The sequence below is a fragment of the Suncus etruscus genome, chromosome 1, assembly GCF_024139225.1.
Source record: "Suncus etruscus isolate mSunEtr1 chromosome 1, mSunEtr1.pri.cur, whole genome shotgun sequence".
NCBI lineage: Eukaryota > Metazoa > Chordata > Mammalia > Eulipotyphla > Soricidae > Suncus > Suncus etruscus.
Genome location: NC_064848.1, coordinates 142607134 through 142627552, shown reverse-complemented (window position 1 = coordinate 142627552; position 20419 = coordinate 142607134). Strand labels below are relative to the sequence as shown.

The following is a 20419-nucleotide window of genomic DNA, read 5'->3' as shown; positions in this document are numbered from 1 at the left end:
ACTAGACTTTCACCTAGGTCTTTATTAACTGTCTTTGAGTCTTCTCTCCTTTCAGTATGAAAACTAGTATCAGTAATTCCTTTCTAAAACAGCAGGAAGCTGGAGAGAGAATATAGCAGGCAGGGCACTTGCCAAATCTAATCCAGGGTCAATCCTCACATCCATATGGTCTTCCCTGAGCCCACCAGGAGTGATTCCTGAGTGTAGAGCAGAATTATGCTCATGAGCACTGCTGAATGCAAAAAAAAAAAAATAGATAAAAATACTTTAAAGGCATTCAATTCATTCAAATTTAATTAATTCATTACTTTAAATTCATTTAAAAAAAAAACAAAGAGACAGGAAGACACCAAATTCACACCAATGGGAAAAAAAGAACATGAATGATTCACCATTGTTTATGGCTAGCCTTGGAAGCAGGATGAAGAGAAAAGTAGTAATTAGAAGTCCTGGAAAGCCATGCTATTAAAGCTGCATTTCACAAATTTCTAAAAGAGTTCACAAGAAAAGTTAGCAGTACTGTTGCACACTCTTCCACTCCAAGGCTCGAGAAGATCCATCAGAATGTTTGGTATACTTGCCCCAGCTGCATAAACAGACACATATACCCCAAAAGAGGTTAGCAATTTCAGTCAATATTAGCTCCACTGTGCCACTTATAGGTCCTATCTCTAGGATAGGTAGAACTTTAAAAGGAGTAATAGATAAATGCCTCATCGAGATGTTAGAAACCTTTGTTCCATAAATTACAAATCTAAATATTGGTAAGTAGCATTTCCAGAACCTCCATGACATCACCAACCCAAGATAGAGTATTTCCACTCATGCAACTCCTCTACATGTACCTAGGCCCCTACACTTATCTAGGTTGTTTAGTCCCTCCCCACACACCCTTTATATTACATCTGTCTGCCTCTATCCTTCTGTTTATTGTACTTCTCCAAATCTCATCTACTTAACCCTCTAAGTACTTTCCAACTTAGTAATAGCTCTATTCCTTTCACTGTCCCAGCACCCAGCACCCACACCATATACTTGACATGTACTATTCAAGCTGTCAATGTTATAGCTTGTGAAATATGAGTCCATCCAAAATCTTCCAGTAGCACTGAAATACCCCTACTTTGTTAATAAACACTGCTGATTGTAGTGAGAGAAGTTGGTTCTATAGCTCAAAATGCTTGAAACGAAAGAACTGAATGAGTAGCAAGACCAGAGATATAGGAGTGAAGAATAACAGCAAAAATCTTCAAGAAAGTATAGGTGATTCTAGTACTTTCCTCTTAATCCCTATTATGCTGTCAAGGAACACGAAGACCCTGTAAAAACATGAACAGAATCAAGACCAGTCTTGCCCTAGATGGGAGAGCTTCAATAAAGTTTTGAAAAGTTTAAGAGAAAGCCAACCTCTCTGCTGCAAGGTTCTGATCTGAAAAGGGTTCCAATGTGTGTCCATGTGGGCAAGGTAGAGGGTTGCGAGTAATGTTTATTTTCAATCAAACCACCAATTTTTTCAATCAAAGCATTTAATTAAATGGGAAAAGGCAAAGAGGATGTCACTCCTCAGAAGCAATATATTGACCAGCATCAGGTTTTTTCTGACAATCTGGACTCAGTGACTGATGGAACAGCTACCCAGAGTTAGAGTCGCCCTGCTTTCTTCAACAGTACAAGTCTCAGGACATTCAGCATTCCTTAGTCGGAGCTAGGGGAAGCAGAGACAGATCACTAGAACCAAGAGACTGATGGCCTCCTCTGCATTGTTTCTTTTGTGCAACAGAATTTATGCCTCTTAATATATTCTGACTCATTCAAGAGTACCAGACTAGTGATATATCTTTTTTAGTACCAGGTAACCATGTGTTCATAGTTTCAAAGGAATTCTGTCTGCTATAATTATCCTCATAATGCAAACATACACACAGGTGGTGTTTCAATGACTGGTGTACATTATCGCTCATTTTAACAGAAAGGGATCTTTCTGGAGGTCCAGAAAGGGGAAAGGATTGGTCCAAACCTGGCAGTGGACAGGGCTTAACTCCATGCTCAAGGATGATTCCTGGCAGGGTTTAGAAGTCAAGGATGCCAAGGACTGAACCTGAGGATGATTGTGTTGGGGCAAGCACCCTACCCAGTATAGTATCTTTCTAGCTCTAGAAGGAATCTTTTAAGCAATGCTGTATTAGAACTGAGGAGAAAAGCTTTATTCCATGCTGATGGAAAGACCTCAAAGGCAGAGCCCTCAATTGAAATTAAAGCACTGAGGGGTCAGAGAGATAGTAGAGCAGGTAGGTTTTTTTTGCGTAATATGTGGCCAACCCAGTTTGATCCCTAGCACCCCATATGGTCCCTTGAGCTCTATATGAAATGATACCTAAATCACAGAATCAAAAGTAAGCCCTGAGCACTGTTGGGTGTAGTGGGAAAAAAAAAATCAATAACTGAAAAAACATTAGTAATCCCCCTTTATTCCACAAATAATACATGCAGGCACACGTGGTTACACATGATTATGCATAAGTTCATGCACGTACACACACACACACACACACACACACACACACACACACACACACATACACACGCCTCATAAATCCCAGTCATTACTCTTGGGTTCTATAAGCCCCTTAGCACAAATACTTCAGAACTGATGCACTACTGAATGTTAGCAACAGAAAATAAAAAATGGTTTTGAAATTAGGAAAACATGAAGAAAATTAGTTAACTAGTGCACAGCTAAAATAGGGAGTGTTCATGGTTCTTTGGCCCAACCAAGAGACCCATAGAGTGAATTCCTGAGTAAATATGCATCAAGGCAAAACACCTTGACACACACTAATCAAACTTTTAAAAAAGAATAATTTCTTTAAGCACTATGGTTACAAACATAATCAGACTTTTTGATTGCTAACCACCCTGAATCCAGGCAGAAGAGAATCCTAATCCAGGCACCATATGACCTTCCTAAAGTGGCAACTTTGAGAGCGTTGAGTAAATGAATGAATGCCACAAGACCCGAATGCCTGCAGTGCCTGGGACCACATCAGAACCCAATCAGACAGAGGAAGACCATCCTAGATCCTGAGCCCAGGATAACCTCTCCCAGCAACAAGTAAGGAAGTTGACAGGTTAGACATTGGCTTCTGAGTCCCAGTTTTCAGAAACTGAAAACCTCTGTAAAGGCTTCCTCTGAGGAACCTACTGTGTCATATGGTTCTGTTCTGTCCTCCCAGATCCTCTGCCCCCAATAATCTTGGTCTGAAAAAGAGTTCTGGGCCCCACAAATATCTATTTCTCAAGAGCACAGGAGGTTTTAACAGAATAAACCTATCAAGAACAGGCACCAAGTCCATCAAAATATTCTGAGAGTTCCACACAATGCCATGCACTGTAGGCCTTTTAGAAGTTACTTTTAAAAAGCATGTTCTGAATTTAAAAAAAATCTGCTATTATAAGAAGGAGGCTGGAAGTGAGTGAGTCAGCAAATGCTGGGTGCACAGTGTGGTTAGGTGATACTTTACAAAACCTCTTTGATGTCTGTCAGAATTGAAGCTCAGAGCCAGAGAGATTGCACAGTGGGTAGGACACTAGTCTTGCAAGGAACCACCCTGGGTTCAATTCCAACCACCACAATATGGTCCTCTGAACTGATCTCTGTGTGGGAAGAAGGGAGGAAGAGGAAGAAGAGGAAATCAAAGGAGGAAGGAATGGAGAAAGAAGAAGGAAGAAGGTTGCTAGCAACCTGTTGTTACTAGCAACAGCAGCTAGTAAAGCTCATCACAGGGTAAATTAATAAAATTTCTGGGTGTGGAGCTCAGCAATCAGGACTGTGAGCAAGTTCTCTATGATGTTACTCACAGTCTTTTTAGCTAGAGAAGCAGAATGGCAGATAAAACACAGTCCCTGCACTCGCTTGCAGGCACTGGAAAGCCAAGAATAAAGGTTACTAGAACACCAATTTCAAGTTAAAGAATATTAATATTAATATTAAATAAAAAGTCAAAAGAGAAAACCTGGGTGATAGGGGACACAGGAAAGTTAGTTATAAACTAATAGAATCATTTCCATTCAAATGCACAGACATTTAGAGAGTTGAGAACTCAGAGGAGCCCAGGGGTGAGGATTAATTCCATCAGTGTGCGAGAGGCCAGGGTACCATAGGAGACATCATTAGGATAATTAAATAATTAACACACAGGATTAAAATTCCTCGTGGGAACAATGATAATGAACAAGGAACACCTAATGTAGTTTCACAAATGACTCTTCAAATATCTACAAAAACAGAGCTGAAGTAAAATATGGAGAAAAGTGAAAAAGGATCTTGTTACAGTCAGCTAAAACTTCGAGAAGAGTCAGTGGGAGCAAATTAATTCATGCTACTCCTATGAGTCAGACACAATAAGACGAGCTTTGAAAATTATCAAGGGGTGGGGAGAAAGACTAAGAAAAGAGAAATGCTGCTAAAAATGGAGCGGGGAATGGAATTAATGAAGACTAAACTAGCTCAGAAACTGAACTAATTCCTTTTAATTTGTCTTTGACAAGAAAAATGAAGAAGACATATTTGTATAATTAGAGAGAATGAAGACTTTGCAAAAATAGTGACTGACAAAGAGCAGATGGGGAACACTTGACAGACTGAGTTACCAATCAGAAGGCTGGGAGGATGGGAAGCGAAGTCTCTTCAGGGAATTCACACACACACTTGAGGAGTCATTTACCCTCATTATGAAAATATCACCAAAAGAATGGAGAAATAAGATTTGGAGGTAAGATAAAAATTAAGTAATGAAACATCCTAACTGTTTAAAATAGTTTCAAAAGATGGAGAATGAAAATGTTAGTGGGAAAATCCATGGTATTTTTCTTGATTATCCAAAACATAAGAGTAGAACACATAGAAAGACACATCAGAAAGGGAAAGCAACCAAACTACTCCCTTTCTTCTAATAGCAAATTTTACCACCATGGAGCTTATGGTCCGTTTTTATTGTCTCATGGATGGAGTAATGTGATAGCAAAGGGTGAAACACTTAAAGAGCTAGTGGATAATTAGATCACAGACCATAATCACAATAAAAACCAACTAACTCTAGTAACAAATACAGATTTGAGAAACTATAAAATAAAGACAAAACAAGTATAACATGTACTATAAATTTGAACAAACAGTCACAGTCTTTTCTATCACTTAAAAAGAAAATCTAATATTTGTAGAATATGTAAATTAAAAGAAAGCAATCATACTTTACTATCGCCATTAAATTTCATGATTTAATACACATACATTTCAACACATATTACTCACACACATATATTCAACACAAACTATTCTCAGTCAAATATTCAAATATATTTTTATTAACTGACTCTCAATTTGGAAGAACAACAGACAAACAAATCTGCATAAAGACATACATTTTCCGGAGTATAACACTAATTGGAAAAGATATCAAATTATTATAAATATAAGCAAAAAGAAAATCTTTGAGTAGAGAATACCACATTCCCTGTATCATATGTTGAAACCACACACTGAAGGAGTTCAATCAGAAGTCACTGTGTTCACATATAGAAAAGCTACATGACACAAAGGCCATTTACCTCACATATGAGTCCTCGTCCTCCAATAGATTCCCTAAATCTGGCACATATGAACTCTGTAAAGAATGACTACACTAAAAAGCTATTCCATAAGACACAAATTATCATTTGGAGGACATACTGCCTTCCATCGGGAAATTAAGAATTTCAGATAACGGAGCATTTTCTCCCAGAAGTAGGTGACTAGAAGACAGAAATCTCAAGTGGGGAGCAGGAGTGTTTAAGGCACTTGCCTTTCATTCAGCCCATACCAGTTCAAACCCTAGCTCTGTATATGGTTCCCATGTACCACTAAGAGTGACCCTGAGCACAGAGCCAGGCATTAGCCCTGACCACTGGATGAGGCCCAAAAATAAAAGAATTAAATATCAAGAGAGAGATTTAATAAAGGAAAGGGGAAATGATTTAGTGATTTAGTCCTGATATTTGAGAAGGGTGCTTTACCATTCATAGCAAATGAGAACCAAGCAGTACATTGTTTATTCGAGTAGAAAAGCTGCTAGTCCACAGAGACAGAGTCAGATTCAAGATCTTCTCCTTCAGAAGACAAAATTTACAATTGATAAATTAACAAGTACAGGAAAACCCCAGGGAGACATTATAAATGGGGGTCAAAGAGGCCCAGACCATTCTAGGATTGAACCAATACAAATTCACTTACTTTGTCTAAAGGTCAAGAAAAAAATCATGCCCCCTCTTCAAAAATCAAACTCATATTAAGACCATCAAAGTCTTGAAAGAGCTGAGTTAATCTTATCTGTTGAAAATCAAACATATCCAAAAAAATCTGTTCAAAATAATTCACACACCCTTATTACTACACCTTAGGAATGAAATATCAACAAGAAGAAATTAAGAACTTGATTTCAGACTTTGGCTCTTGTAGCTATCACTGCCACCAGTGCCAATGGATAACCAAGATTTGTGTGGAATATTACTCAACCAAAAAAAAAATCCTACCATATGAACTACCTGGATAAAAACTGAGTGATAAATCAAAGATAAATTTGAATACATTCCCAAAACCAAAGACTAGAAAAAGGGCTACCAGAAGCCAGAGGTGGGAGAAACAGAGTAAGACAGATAAAGTGATATAAGATTTTTAGCTTTAAAATGAAGAATGTCTAAGGGGCATAACACTATTTAAAAAAAAATTGAGAGGAAAAAATATAAACAAGAATTAAACTCAGAAAAGAAAAAACCCACTAGCTTCAGTGCTCACAGAATCAATTGTATATAATTAAGTTTATATAATTATTTATGTGTCCATTCAATATAATCCAGGAAGAGTAGCATGTTATGACAGAAACTTTATACCTAACTCAATACTTCTGGAAACCAGCAAATTCCTAAAAAATAGAACATTTTCCTCAGAGGCAGGTGTCCATAAAACATAGTAGACAGATTTTGTCCACAACTAAATCATTTCCTCTTTACTGTCTCAAGTGGCAGAATTTGACAAGAAATAAGTTTACATATCATCTGATTGCAATTATTAATAATTAATAATAATTAATACCAGGGGTCGGAGCAATATCGCAGCGATAGGGCATTAGCCTTGCACACAGCTGACCCAGGACAGACCTCGGTTTGATCCCCGGCATCCCATATGGTCCCCCAAAGCCAGGAGCTATTTCTGAGTGCATAACCAGGAGTAACCCCTAAGTGTTACAGGGTGTGTCCCAAAAACAAACAGAAAAAATAATTAATAGCAAATGTACCAAGCAACCTGGACAAAAAGAACCTAAAACACAAGACTGGGAGAGAAGAACCCTCATTTCCATAACCAAACTCATCTGGGACAGAATCTTTAATGCACAACTGGGGGAAATGCCAGCAGGTTGTTTCCTGATTTCTTTTTTTTTTTTTTTTTTTTTTTTTGTTTTTGGGCCACACCCAGTAACGCTCAGGGGTTACTCCTGGCTATGTGCTCAGAAGTTGCTCCTGGCTTGGGGGACCATATGGGACACCGGGGGATCGAACCGCGGTCTGTCCAAGGTTAGCGCAGGCAAGGCAGGCACCTTACCTTTAGCGCCACCGCCCGGCCCCCCTGATTTCTTTTTTGTGTGTGTGTGTGTGGTTTTTGGGTCACACCCGGCAGTGCTCAGGGGTTATTCCTGGCTCCAGGCTCAGAAATTGCTCCTGGCAGGCACGGGGGACCATATGGGGCGCCAGGATTCAAACCGATGACCTCCTGCATGAAGGGCAAATGCCTTACCTCCATGCTATCTCTCCGGCCCGTTTCCTGATTTCTTACCTACACTCAAGTCTCACTGTTTCAGATGAGCACTAGGAAAGGAAAGAGGAGCCTGTGAGGTTTGAAAGATCCCAACAAATGACTAGGATGAACATCACCAGACACGTCACAGGGGAGGCAAACAACAGAAGGCTTCAATAGCAGGGACAGAAAGAAGTGGATATCCAAGGCTGGGTCACAAAGGGGGAGACACTATAATGCCACTACAAGGGATGGGATTGCAAAGCTTAAAGGAAGTATCCAGTTACCAGGTACAAAAGGGCAGGTCCTCTGTCTGGTAAAGGTTGAATATTTGCAATATTGAGTAGCAAAAAAGGACTGAAGCAGACTGGAGTATGATACCCAAAATCTGCTGGGCTGGCATACAGATGGTAGTAAAGGCAACTGAAAAAACAGCAAACACCAGGAAAATGCCCTGATCATTTTTTTAAGCAAAAGAGGAAATTCCTCTGTGAACTATGTCCTCTGCCAGAAGAAAGACTTGTATTAAGAAGACTGAGAAAATTTGTTAAAATCTTCCTCACCATCTCTTAACCTCCTCAGTGGTTGAGTAACACAACTAATGGTGCTCAGGTATTACTCCTGGAGGTGTTCAGGGACCAAAGCAGCAAGTACATCAATCTGGCACTAGCTTTGAGTTCAGTCATTTCTCTACAAGTCTTCATGTGTTCAAGCTAAAGAAAATGGAGAGTTTCCAAGACTTTGAATGGTCTTTGAGTCTTTCCTTTTTTTTTTTTTTTTTGTTTTTTGTTTTGGGCGACACCCGATGATGCTCAGGGGTTACTCCTGGCTATGCACTCAGAAATCGCTCCTGGCTTGGGGGACCATGTGGAATGCCAGGGGATCGAACTGTGGTCCATCCTAGGTTAGCGTGAGCAAGGCAGACGCCTTACTGCTTGCACCACCACTCCGGCCCTCTTTCAAGTCTTTTTTTTTTTTTGGGTTTTGGGGTCACACGCCGCAGCACTCAGGGGCTACTCCTGGCTCTATGCTCAGAAATTGGCCCCAGCAGGCTCGGGGCAGGGGGATATATGGGATGCCGGAATTCAAACCACTGTCTTTCTGCATGCAAGGCAAATGCCTTACCTACATGCTATCTCTCAGGCCCTCAAGTCTTTCTTTACTTGACTTTAAGACAGGGGTCTCAAACTCAATTTACCTGGGGGCCGCAGGAGGCAAAGTCGGGGTGATCCTTGAGTGCAAAGTCAGTAGTAAGCCTTAAACATTGGGGGGTGTGACCCAAACAACTAAAACAAACAAAACAAAAAAGATTCCTCTTGGGCAGGGCCACAAAATGTTGTACGGAGGGCTGCAAATGACCTGCGGGCCTCGAGATTGAGACCCCTGCTTTAAGGGTTCTCATAGCACAGGAAACTTATATCAAGTTAATCACATACTTTTCTCCTATTAATCGCTCTCAGTCTAATTTTCAGACCCAGTGTGGAACCCTAAGAAGGAGAAAAAGTTTTTCATCCCCTACAGATCCAAAATAAAAAATACATTTTTATAAAATATCCCACTTTTTAAAAATGCAAAAATATAGTCTTTGGATTTTAATGAGGATGAGACTGTTTTGTGCAATATTAAGCTATACTAAAAATCACAATTCTGAATTGTGCTAAGTGAATTGAGCATTACCAATTTTAAAAGGGGGGAGGGTCAAAATCCTTAAGAGCTTACTTAGAATAAAGCAATCAGTAGCTATTAGAACAAAGATAGCCATTTAAGAAGGGGGGGAAAGCTGTGAGGATAAAGCTTTAATTATGAAAACAAAGAGCCATATGGATTTGTCTGTTATGACAAGCGCAATTGTGAGGTCTGTTGAAGAGGCCCCTCATTTCAGTGCTAGCGCACAAGCTTTTAAAAATGGTTAAACAAGCTCAAAGTGTCTTTGAAGCAACATCAATGGTGCATGAGAGCTTTCGATTTTTTTTCTGCACTGAATTAAAAGTGAACAAATGTTGCAGGCAGATCCTCTGGGTTCTTTAATCCACAACCACCATCACCACCAGCCAATAATAAAAAAAAAAAATGTAAGAAATAAAAGTAATCCTTGCCATCACTTTACAATCTAGAGGGGTTTGCAAACCGACATAGTGGGGGAGCTTTGAAGTTTACAATAATAGAAGAGAAATATACCATGGATGCCAGAGGGGGGAGCTCAGAGCAAAGGGAAAGATCATGTGTAGAAATGGGCAAGAAAGGGAATTCAGAAAACCTTCTGAGCTTTTCACACAATAGTCCTTTTTTCAGGCTTCTCTTTTGAAGAATAGATTCCAACATCCTTTGAAATAAAGAACACCCTCCCCTCATTTTTACTAGGTAAAGGGAAAATAAATAAAGGTATCATAGAAAGTAAGGGATTTAAACAATGAACTTGTAATCTTTTCTTTAAAATGTACACAAGTATGTTTTACACACACACACACACACACACACACACACACACACACTCACTCACTCACACAACACACCCTCCCCACGACAAAGCCTCCCACTCCAATCAGTTCTGTTTGCAAATGAATCTACACAGTAGGATTGGCATCTAATGATGCTAAAAGAACAGTTGAGGCATTAGCCCAAGACAATCATTGTTATAAAGAGGTGTTTGGCCTCCTTCGGATTCCTGTATGTTTACTTCTAAAGACAAAATGGAAAGTTAATAGGCTCTCTCCATAATTAAAGAACCGAACTTTGTATATCCATTGCCCTTTTCTCAACTGAGGAAACATCCACTTTACTCCCACAGAAAGGAGGCTGAGACCAATGAAGTAGAGACAGGTCTGCAGGGAGCAAGCACCAGATTTAGCCTGCATCCTTCTAAAAGTACAAAGCTAGCATTCCTTGCAACCAGGTTCTCCATCAATGACCAACAGCACAATCTACAATAGAAGCTTGTTCTTCATTCTAAAGGGAAAACTGAGAGCACAATCAAATTAGTGCCCCAAGAAACCACCTCAAAGAAATGATGGTTCCTGTGCATCTTTACATACAGCTCCTGCCACAATCATAAAGTAACAAATGTAGCGATAGAAGCATTTCTTTCTCCCCATATCTATCTGCTGCTTATCTAGGATTCCAAGCAAGTCCAAATGCACAAGTACATTTCCAGTTTTTGCTCATGGCACATTTGCTAATGTTCCACTGCTTATGGTGGCTACTGGACTGTACATCCAAACCCAAATGGATGTGGGGGAAGGGACACATTGCTCTCTGGGAGGCAGGGGAGGACAGGGTTTTAGGGAATGAATATTTGCTGAACCATAATCCCATCCGGCATTTTCCTCAGGTGCAGGATGCTAGAATGTTTTTCCTAACCCACACCTGGTATTTTGCAGTTAATGGAAAACATGGGTCTCATCACTATACCATAGAGCTAAGGGAGACAGGGCTTATAGAACTGTTATATAGAGGAGCATTGGAAACTAATTAAATGAGTGGAGGCCTTAAAATTGACAATAATGGCTGCAGAAGTAGTTTGAAGAGATATACTACATGCTTTCATTTAGATCCATCACAATGTGTGGTCTCTTTTTCCTTTGTTTTTCATTTGAATTTTTTTTATTTGTGAGTGCTAACACAAGCAGTAAGGCATCTGCCTTGCCTGCGCTAGCCTAGGACCGACTGCGGTTCAATCCCCCGGTGTCCCATATGGTCTCCCAAGCCAGGAACAATTTCTGAGTGCATAGCAGGAGTAACCCCTGCGCATCACTGGATGTGGCCCAAAAACCAAAGAAGAAAAAAAAACAACACAATGTGTGGTCTTCCAAACTCCCCCAGAACTAGCCCCCCACCTTGCCAGATATGAAACAAACTCCCCCAAATTGAGATTATATAGTATTTTTATGTATAAATGGACATACTAGCTTTACTGCTAGTAGCTGCCTACATCAACATCTCTATGCAGTATTAGCTTTCATCAAAATAGTCAGAGGGCCGGAGAGATAGCATGGAGGTTTGCTTTGCATGAACAAGGGCAGTGGTTCAAATCCTGGCATCCCATGTGGTCCCCTGAGCCTGCCAGGAGCAATTTCTGAGCATAGAGCCAGGAGTAACCCCTGAGCACTGGTGTGACCCACCCCACCCCACCCCCAAAAAAAAGTCAGTTAGGCAGCTCAAACACAAAGAAAAGAATAGGTTAAAAAAAAAAAAAAGCATGCCAAGATTTCTGATTTGGATAATGAAATCAAAGGTAGAAGCATTGGCAGAAACAGGAGAAAAGCTGATGGACAGCTGCTTTTGACAAATCTTTACAGGAATCAACATTTTTAACTTTTATTGTGGTCAAAGTGACTTGTAAATCTTTCACAGTAATATTTAAGGCACATAGTGACAATGAATAAGGGGCATTCCCAGCATCAGTGTTGTCCTCCCTCCATCCCTATTCCCAGTATGCATCCCATATTTCTCCCCTTTACCCTCATAATGCTAGTGTAGCTGGGCCCCATTTGTACAGCTTGTTGTAAATTGGGTATCAATTCTGTTGTCGTTGACTTTGGGTTTGGTGTTCATGTCTAAACATATTTTTTATTTCCACTAAATGTTCATATGACTGTCTGATCCTGGTTTAAGGTCATTTAACAGGCTCTGATTTTTCACATGCACTTCAGTCATAATGCACTTGGGTCAACATTTCAGTTGACTCCATTGATTTAGTTCAGTCCTACAGAAACAAGAAGCAGGATGCAGAAGAACTGGTGGGTGTAGCTATGTGTACTGCACACACAAACATGAGTATGTTATGTGTGTGTGATAAGCAGATGTATAATTCAGAGCCCACTACCAACTACTGAAGAGAACACATATACTGTACACCTGCTCTGTGTTCCATACAATAGCTTTCCAAATAAAGCTATGCTATCTGAAATCATAATTTCTTAAGTCTTCCTCATTATAAAATAAAGGTGCATTGGTAATGTGCTATGATTTAAACAATACTACAAACTTAGAATCAAAATTTGATAAATCTTCTAATTAAAAGATTACACACACACACACACACACACACACACACACACACACACACTACCATCCACTATAGAATGGCCTTTCTTTCTTACCTTAATGAAAGAGGATTCTTTCATATTTTCTACCTCAATTCCCAACACTACATAGATGAACAGATCAGAAATGCAATTATGATCTTAGTAGCTTTATGATCCTCCTAGGATATGGCCAACAGATTTGGACAAATAGAAACAGAATTTGGGAATCTGTTAAATCTGTTAGTATAATACCAGGTATCAATCAGCCAGTGAAAAGTTGGGGAGGGGAGATTCTCAATACCCTCAAGAAATACCTTAATATTCTACTTCCTGAATGATTTTTAACTAAAGTAATTGAACCCATTGTTTCCCATAAAGTCTTGTAAAAAGAAGGCTTTCTGAAAAGGAAGTGAATTTATACTCTTTGCACTAAAAATCTCTAGATTTCTCCCCCAGTCAGAAAAATGTGGCAACATGAGTCTCAACTTCATTACAGGTCCAGTCTATAAACCTATCCTTCATGGCACACAACTCCACTTAACATGTAAATATGGCTCCCAGAATGGCCTCAGATACAGGGTAACCTATGCTATGCTACATTTAATTTATACATATATTACCCTTGAAGAGCAGAGGAGGGAGAAAAGAATGATAAAAATGAATTCCTTCATCCATGAGGGTGATTAGGAAAGAGAAGAATACTGGTAAATAAATGAAAAAGAATCTGCATTCATTGTTTCACTGTCAGATAATTAGCTGTGAATTTTTTAAGGCTAGAGACTCACTAGGGAGGGCACAAATTTATTGTCTTCCACAATCTAATAATCTTGGTGGCTATGAAAGTTATCTATTTATTGATGGGCAACTGTAATTTATCTTCCCTAGGTAAAATGCAGTTATTTAAATGTGCTTCACTTTTTATGAATGCTGGCATCAGCAGTAAACATGTAAATTATTTCACAGGAACAAAAACACTCATTAAATGTCAATAAACCCCAAAGGAATGCTCTGAGAATGACAGAAATGGTCAGCAATGGACCAACCAGGTCTGAAGAAGAGAACACTGAGGAGGACTCAACTGTGAGTAACCCAGAAGTCAGAATGGAGCTTCTCCTTGCTTTGTGGTCTGACCTTCAGGAAGTTGTCAGATTCTCTAGTTCATTCATTTTGCTCGTTAAAAAAGCCAGAGGGCTGATGAGATTCAATCATTCCAAAACTCCTAATGCAAACCACCTTTTTTCTAGCACTGGTGGAAATGGAGTGAATCCAGCAGTAAAAAATTTAAGTCCCCAGGAACCTTCCAATGTGGTGGGAAGATGGTTCCAATAGAAGTGCTCCAGCTCTACCATGTGATATACACTTTCAAAGTTTCAGGTAATAGTTCATTCCAGCAAACACAATGGCCAAATAAGTCAAGAAACAAAGGGTACTTATTTTTTAACCATACATGTCCATAGCATTTCAAATAATTTAAATGCACCCACACACACACACACACACACAATTGGCAGGGTGAGAATGGTGCAGCCAATTTTAAGAGCAAACTAGGAAACCTTGGAAAGTTCATGAAAATGTACTAACCTAACCATGTATTAATACTAACCCTCTATGTAATATATGTGTATTATGGGATAGACCTCCATTCCTAGGTAGATGGGTCTCAATAGTTTTATAATTTTTTTTTGTTTTGTTTTTGGGCCACACCCTGTGACGCTCAGGGGTTACTCCTGGCTATGCGCTCAGAAGTTGCTCCTGGCTTCTTGGGGGACCATATGGGACGCCGGGGGATCGAACCGCGGTCCGTCCTAGGCTAGCGCAGGCAAGGCAGGCACCTTACCTCCAGCGCCACCGCCCGGCCCCTATAATTTTTTTAATAACTGCATCTTGCTGCAAAAATCTGTGCATGGATTTTTACTAACATCATTAACCAATGACGGTAAAAAGAACAAATACTTAAGATGTCCATCAACTGATTGATGAATAATTCAAATATCCTTACAGTAGAAAACTGTTTGGCAGTCAAAAGGAGTGAAATACTGATGCTAAAACATACCTGAAGGCTGGAGAGAAAGTACAGGGATTCAAGCACTTGCTTTGCATGTGACCAATTCAATTTTGTTCCCCAGAACTCCAATGGTCTAATGAGCACTACCAGGTGTGAATCCTGAGCAAAGAACTAAAAGTAAGCCCTGAACATTGCTGGGGTGTGACCCCCCCCCAAAAATATATATATACAAATGTGCTTAATAAATAAATATAAACATGGATGAACCTTGTAAATGTTATGTCAAATGAAAGAAAGCATAAAAGCTTATTTATTATATTATTCCATTTATATAAAATGTCCAAATATATCCATGGAGACAAAAAGTACACTGGTGGCTGACAAAGACAAGGGAGGAAGAAGAATGGTAGTAGCTGGTAATGGTGCATAACTGCTAATGGCCAGATGCTTTGGGGGTTATGAATATGTTGAGAAATCAGTAATGACAAGTGCACAACCTTGAGAATATATTTAAAAAACCCTCAATTTGCACTAAAAAGGATCAACTTACATTCTTTTGTTAAATTTTAGGCCCTGTGATTTATAGTACTCTTAAATATCAGTTCTCATGTATTCAATGTTCCAAATCCCTATCTTCCAGCAGTTCCTCTCTACAGGACTCCCCATCATGGCTCATCTTTACATACCAGATCAGATCTCAGGTTCTATTGTTTGGGGCCAGTGGTTATTTCCTTACTATATTTCTTTATATGCCTCATATGAGGAGTTATTCTATATCTGTCCCTATTCTTCTAACTTCACTCAGCAAGATACTCTCCATATTCAACCACATAGCAGCAAATCACATAGCTTCATCTTTTGTGATAGCCAAGTAGTATTCCATTGTGCATAGATACCAAATGTGAACTGTATGGTATGTGAATTCTCACTCATTTCAAAATCACTACATAGTAAAAACAAAAAATGATGGCCCTTAATATGTAAAGAAATGACAACTTAGCAAAACTTTAAAAACAGCATATTCAAACAGAAGGCTAATGGTATTCTAGAGAAATATTTTAACTATTCAGATAATGACTTCGAACTAAATTTTATACTTGGCACATCATTTTAGGTCCAAAGCAAGCATCATGAAGACAAAAATAAGGAAAAATCAAGCTTCTATCAATCAATTTTTTAATGTTCTATTATATAACTTCATTGTTCCTTAACCACGTACCTACCTTCTGAAGCAGATATCTCCTAATTTCCCAGTGGATTCAATATGCCGCTTCAGCATTCTTCTTCTTTGGTTTGAGAAGGAGAGGGCCACACCCTGATCAGGTGCTTCTCCAAGTAGTGCTGGGCACCAAACACTGCCAGAGATTGAAACTGAGGCTCTTGCAAGCACTCCATCCCTTGAGCTATTCCTCATTTCCCATCAATGTTTTTCTATTTCATATTGTTAATTAACTCAATTCCTAGTCACAAGTCCTATCTTTTTGGCTGACATGTCCCTGTAAATCTTTCCAAAACCTTGATAACTCTACCATGCCCTTTAATCAGCTATTGGCTCAAGATTAGGATATACAGGTTTGCCTAGCAATTTTATATAAAGGAGTTTTGATTAGTAAAAAATAAAAAAATAAATAAAATAGATGATAAAACAAAAAATGAAGATTGATAATATTCTCCATAACCAATTTTACAGAAATTCTTTTAAGCCCTGGCATAACTCAATTCTGAAGAAAAATATAAATAATACAGACCAATAAATAACACATGGATGTGGAATATAGAAGGAATGTAGAATGAAGAGGAATGCAAAAGGAAACGAGGTTTTGTTAAACAACTATTTTAGCCAAAACTATTCAATGTTCATAGTTAATAAACAAACACTATATGGGCCATTGTTTTAAGCAGAGACTATGTGTATCCCCAGACAAACATCTAGAAGCTCTAGAAATTTTCTGGAGATCTTTAAGAGTGCTTTCATGTAAATATAGTCAAAAGTCAGTACTGGGTATTACCATCAATGGTTCCAGGAGAGCACCTCCAGATCAGGGCATGTCTTTCATATCAGGACATACATCAATAGTAAGCTACAATACAATATGACACTTGGATATCAGTAAAGAGAAAAACCATGGATGAAAGCAATTCTCTCATGGGAAATTCAGGATGAAAAGAATTTCTGAGAACTCAGTTAAGTTGGCCCCAGCCAGAACCTCACCTAGAAGAGGGAAATTCACACTTGACTCCACAAGACAGCAGGAAGGAGAGCTATTTTCCCTACAGACCAAGGGAATAAAATTAGAAAATATTTAAACCAGGACATTCTCTATACTAAGGTTTAATAATCTGTAGACACAGAGATCACTGTCAAGTACGATCCAGCAATCCTGAGAGCTGCATTTTTAAGCTTCCATTAGGCTGGAGCACTTTTACTATGATCCTATCAGTCACAAGTTGAGAAGTTAAATACCCGATTTCCCAAACTCTTGAAAGCATCACAGACTGAAAGCAAATAATTTGCAAACACATGGTAGTTATGTCTCTCATTCTTTTCCATAATAAGGATATTGATTCTCTGCTCAAAAATCTACCAATGGATTAGTTTTTCCTTTTGTTAAACAGAAGAAGTAAAAAGCAGCATAATTTATATACCTGGGAACCTTAGTTGAAAAAGAACAATAATGATGGGTATTCAATGGGGGTTGGGGGGTACACACCACCTATCTTCTGGAAACAATTATGTAACAAGATTTGCAAGTAACCTTCTGAACTCTAGACTCATACAGGACAAAGACAAAGAGGGTTGAAAGAGCTCCAAAAAGCAATATGTTCATTTACAGACCTCAGGGGTTCAAACTTTGGATAACACCCCCATGTTGTACCGCACCTCAATGCACATGTCATCTCTACATCACAAAATGATATCGAAGAGTAACTGATACAAACTAGTTCAAAAAACAAAATGCTGGCTTCCTTTGTCATTAAATGTCACAAGTCTAATTCTACCCAAAAATTTAAGAAAAAGTCCATTTCCAGTTTATTTCCCATTTTATACATTATCTGTGATTAAACATGGGGATTGGCAATTCATAGACAGTACAATTTCTAAAATACGAGAAAATGTCATGGTTATTGGTAAAAAAAAATGCATAGATAATAGGAAAATGACTGAATCTAGGTGTCTACGGAACAAATGAAACAAAAATCTGTTGTAAATATGTGTTAAGATAAATCCAATCTGGAAAGCTGAACATAAAAGCAATTAATTCCTTTTTTGAAGGGTGGTTTGGGCCACACCCAGAAGTGCTCAGGGTCACTCTTGGCTCTGTGCTCAGAAATTACTGTTGGCAGGTTTAAGGGATCATATGGGATACCGAGAATCAAACCCAGGTCAGCAAGATAAATGCCTCCCCTCTGTGCTATTGCTCCTGCCCAATTAATTCTTATTTCAACCAAAATATCCCCAGAGCCTAGAGAGATAGTACCACTGGTTAGTATACTTGCCTTACATGCAGCCAACCTAGGTTTGATCCCAGTACCACATATGTTGCTCTAAGCACCGAAAGGTGTGATACACAAAGATATAAACATGTTTTCTAGTTTATGTTGCATCTGACATATCACCTAAATAACGACCACTAACATGGATTCTCTTAAGAAAAAAAGAACAATATAACCACTCCCAATGTTGCTGCAGGAATAGGCACACATTCCAAAGTACCCAGTGTCATAGAGGACCTACAGGTTTCTTGAGAGTATTGTGCAATCCTATAACTCATAAGTGAGAATGATAGAGACTATTTACCATGGACCACATTGTCAACAGGAACTACTCAATTCCCTGTGTTGTCTTAAGAGAAGCTAAGTTTGAAATGCACTAAGAAGCTGTGATTAAAAGATATACATTAAGAAAGATCAAAAGAAAGTCAATCCAGAATGAGGCATAAAGGTGCTGATCATTGTACTCAATAACAAGGACATCTGCTTTACACATGATGAAGACCCCAACCATTTAGTTGAAGACAGATAAAACACCCCCATAGAATTAAAGGCTCTCCACCTTCATCATATACACAAACATACTCTTCAGAATTGCCCTTCAAGGCAATGACAGCTAGGCAAAGTCATGGTTTTCACAACTGCAACACAGTATTTCTGAAGAAAAAAAAAAGGCAAAAAGGAACCAAATATTTATCATTTTCCACAGGAAAATTAGCAGAAAATTGAGTCATGTAAATAAACTTACCATAAACATCCAAACAGATACTATTATTATCCCACATTTCTTGAGCAACAGTTATTTGCATGTAATTAATTTGCTTATTTCTGGTGCTTCAGACAATGTAATATGCTTATCAGCTTGGTTTCTAAACAATAAGGATTTAACTCTTTTATATTTCTAAGAAAATATTTATCTTGCTATTTCCTTAACAGATTTAAAGCCATCTGCAGGCATAATACACAGAGTGCTTCTATGGCGATCATAGATCTGGCTCTAAAATGGGGCTTGATGCCATCAACTTGAAAGTGAATGTGGGACTAGCCATGGGACTGAACTCAATGACACTTGGACTAACTCGGTGACCAGTGCTACATGGTGACCAGGGAGATAACCAGTACCTCTAGCCCATCACTAGAAAGAGTTCAGAAAAAAGTACGCTACTTGGATCACTTCCTCTGTACCAACCCCCCTCACTGGTGCACCTTTCACTGCTGCACATCTGTCTTGAAAGCTCTTCTCCCTCAAAAAACCATTGGTGCAATCCATGGACCACATCTACTTCCATCAAGGGCACCTCAATCAATACAACCTTGGGCCTCTCCTAAAGCACTTGCTCAATGACAGTGACATAGACACTGATATTATTGACATAGCTGGTGGCTATGAGAACTCCTGTTTCAGAGCGTGAGCACTGGACCACTTTTCTAGACACTCTGTCCCAAAGAATTGGGTCATTTGTCATTTGTGGAATCATAGGTTAAAGACAATCAGTGTGTCACCTGTTCATCCCTTTTCCTCCTCATCTTTCCTGAGTATATCTTCAAATAGAGCATCAGAAATAAGCGTCAACTAACCCTAATGTGAATGCATTATTTATTAACCTGATTTAGCATGCAAAACTGCACATCAAATATGCAATATCTGAAAAGCTAAAAAAAAAGTGAGTTTACTTACCAATATTTCTGAATTAATAATGCTGATAAAGTACAGTATTATGTGGATAAATAATGAATATCCATTGGTTTATTCAGTAATTACTGAGTGCCTGCTATATCTAAGTACAGTGCAAGAACAAGGTACACAGTAGCAATAAGGTCATTAATCATATGATTCTCTGTCTCTCTCGCTTTCTGTGGAAGAATGGGGAATCAACGGGATTGGGTCACATTGGCTACTAGTGCTCAGGCGCTTTTTCTGGCTCTGTACTCAGAAGTAACTCCTAATGGTGCTCAGTCAGCTCAGGATTTGAACCTAGGTCGACCACATCCAAGTTCTACTTTTTAATGGGCTTTAAATCCAGCTGGGAAGAAAATAGCAAAGGTACATAGATGCTCAGGTACATATGCATT

General features: G+C 38.9%; 1 protein-coding gene across 1 annotated transcript in view; it reads right to left on the bottom strand.

Moving 5' to 3' along the window:
- EXOC4 (exocyst complex component 4) overlaps positions 1 to 20419 on the bottom strand; it is an 871527-nt gene that overhangs the window by 674538 nt on the left and 176570 nt on the right. The gene's annotated exons all lie outside the window — the stretch shown is intronic.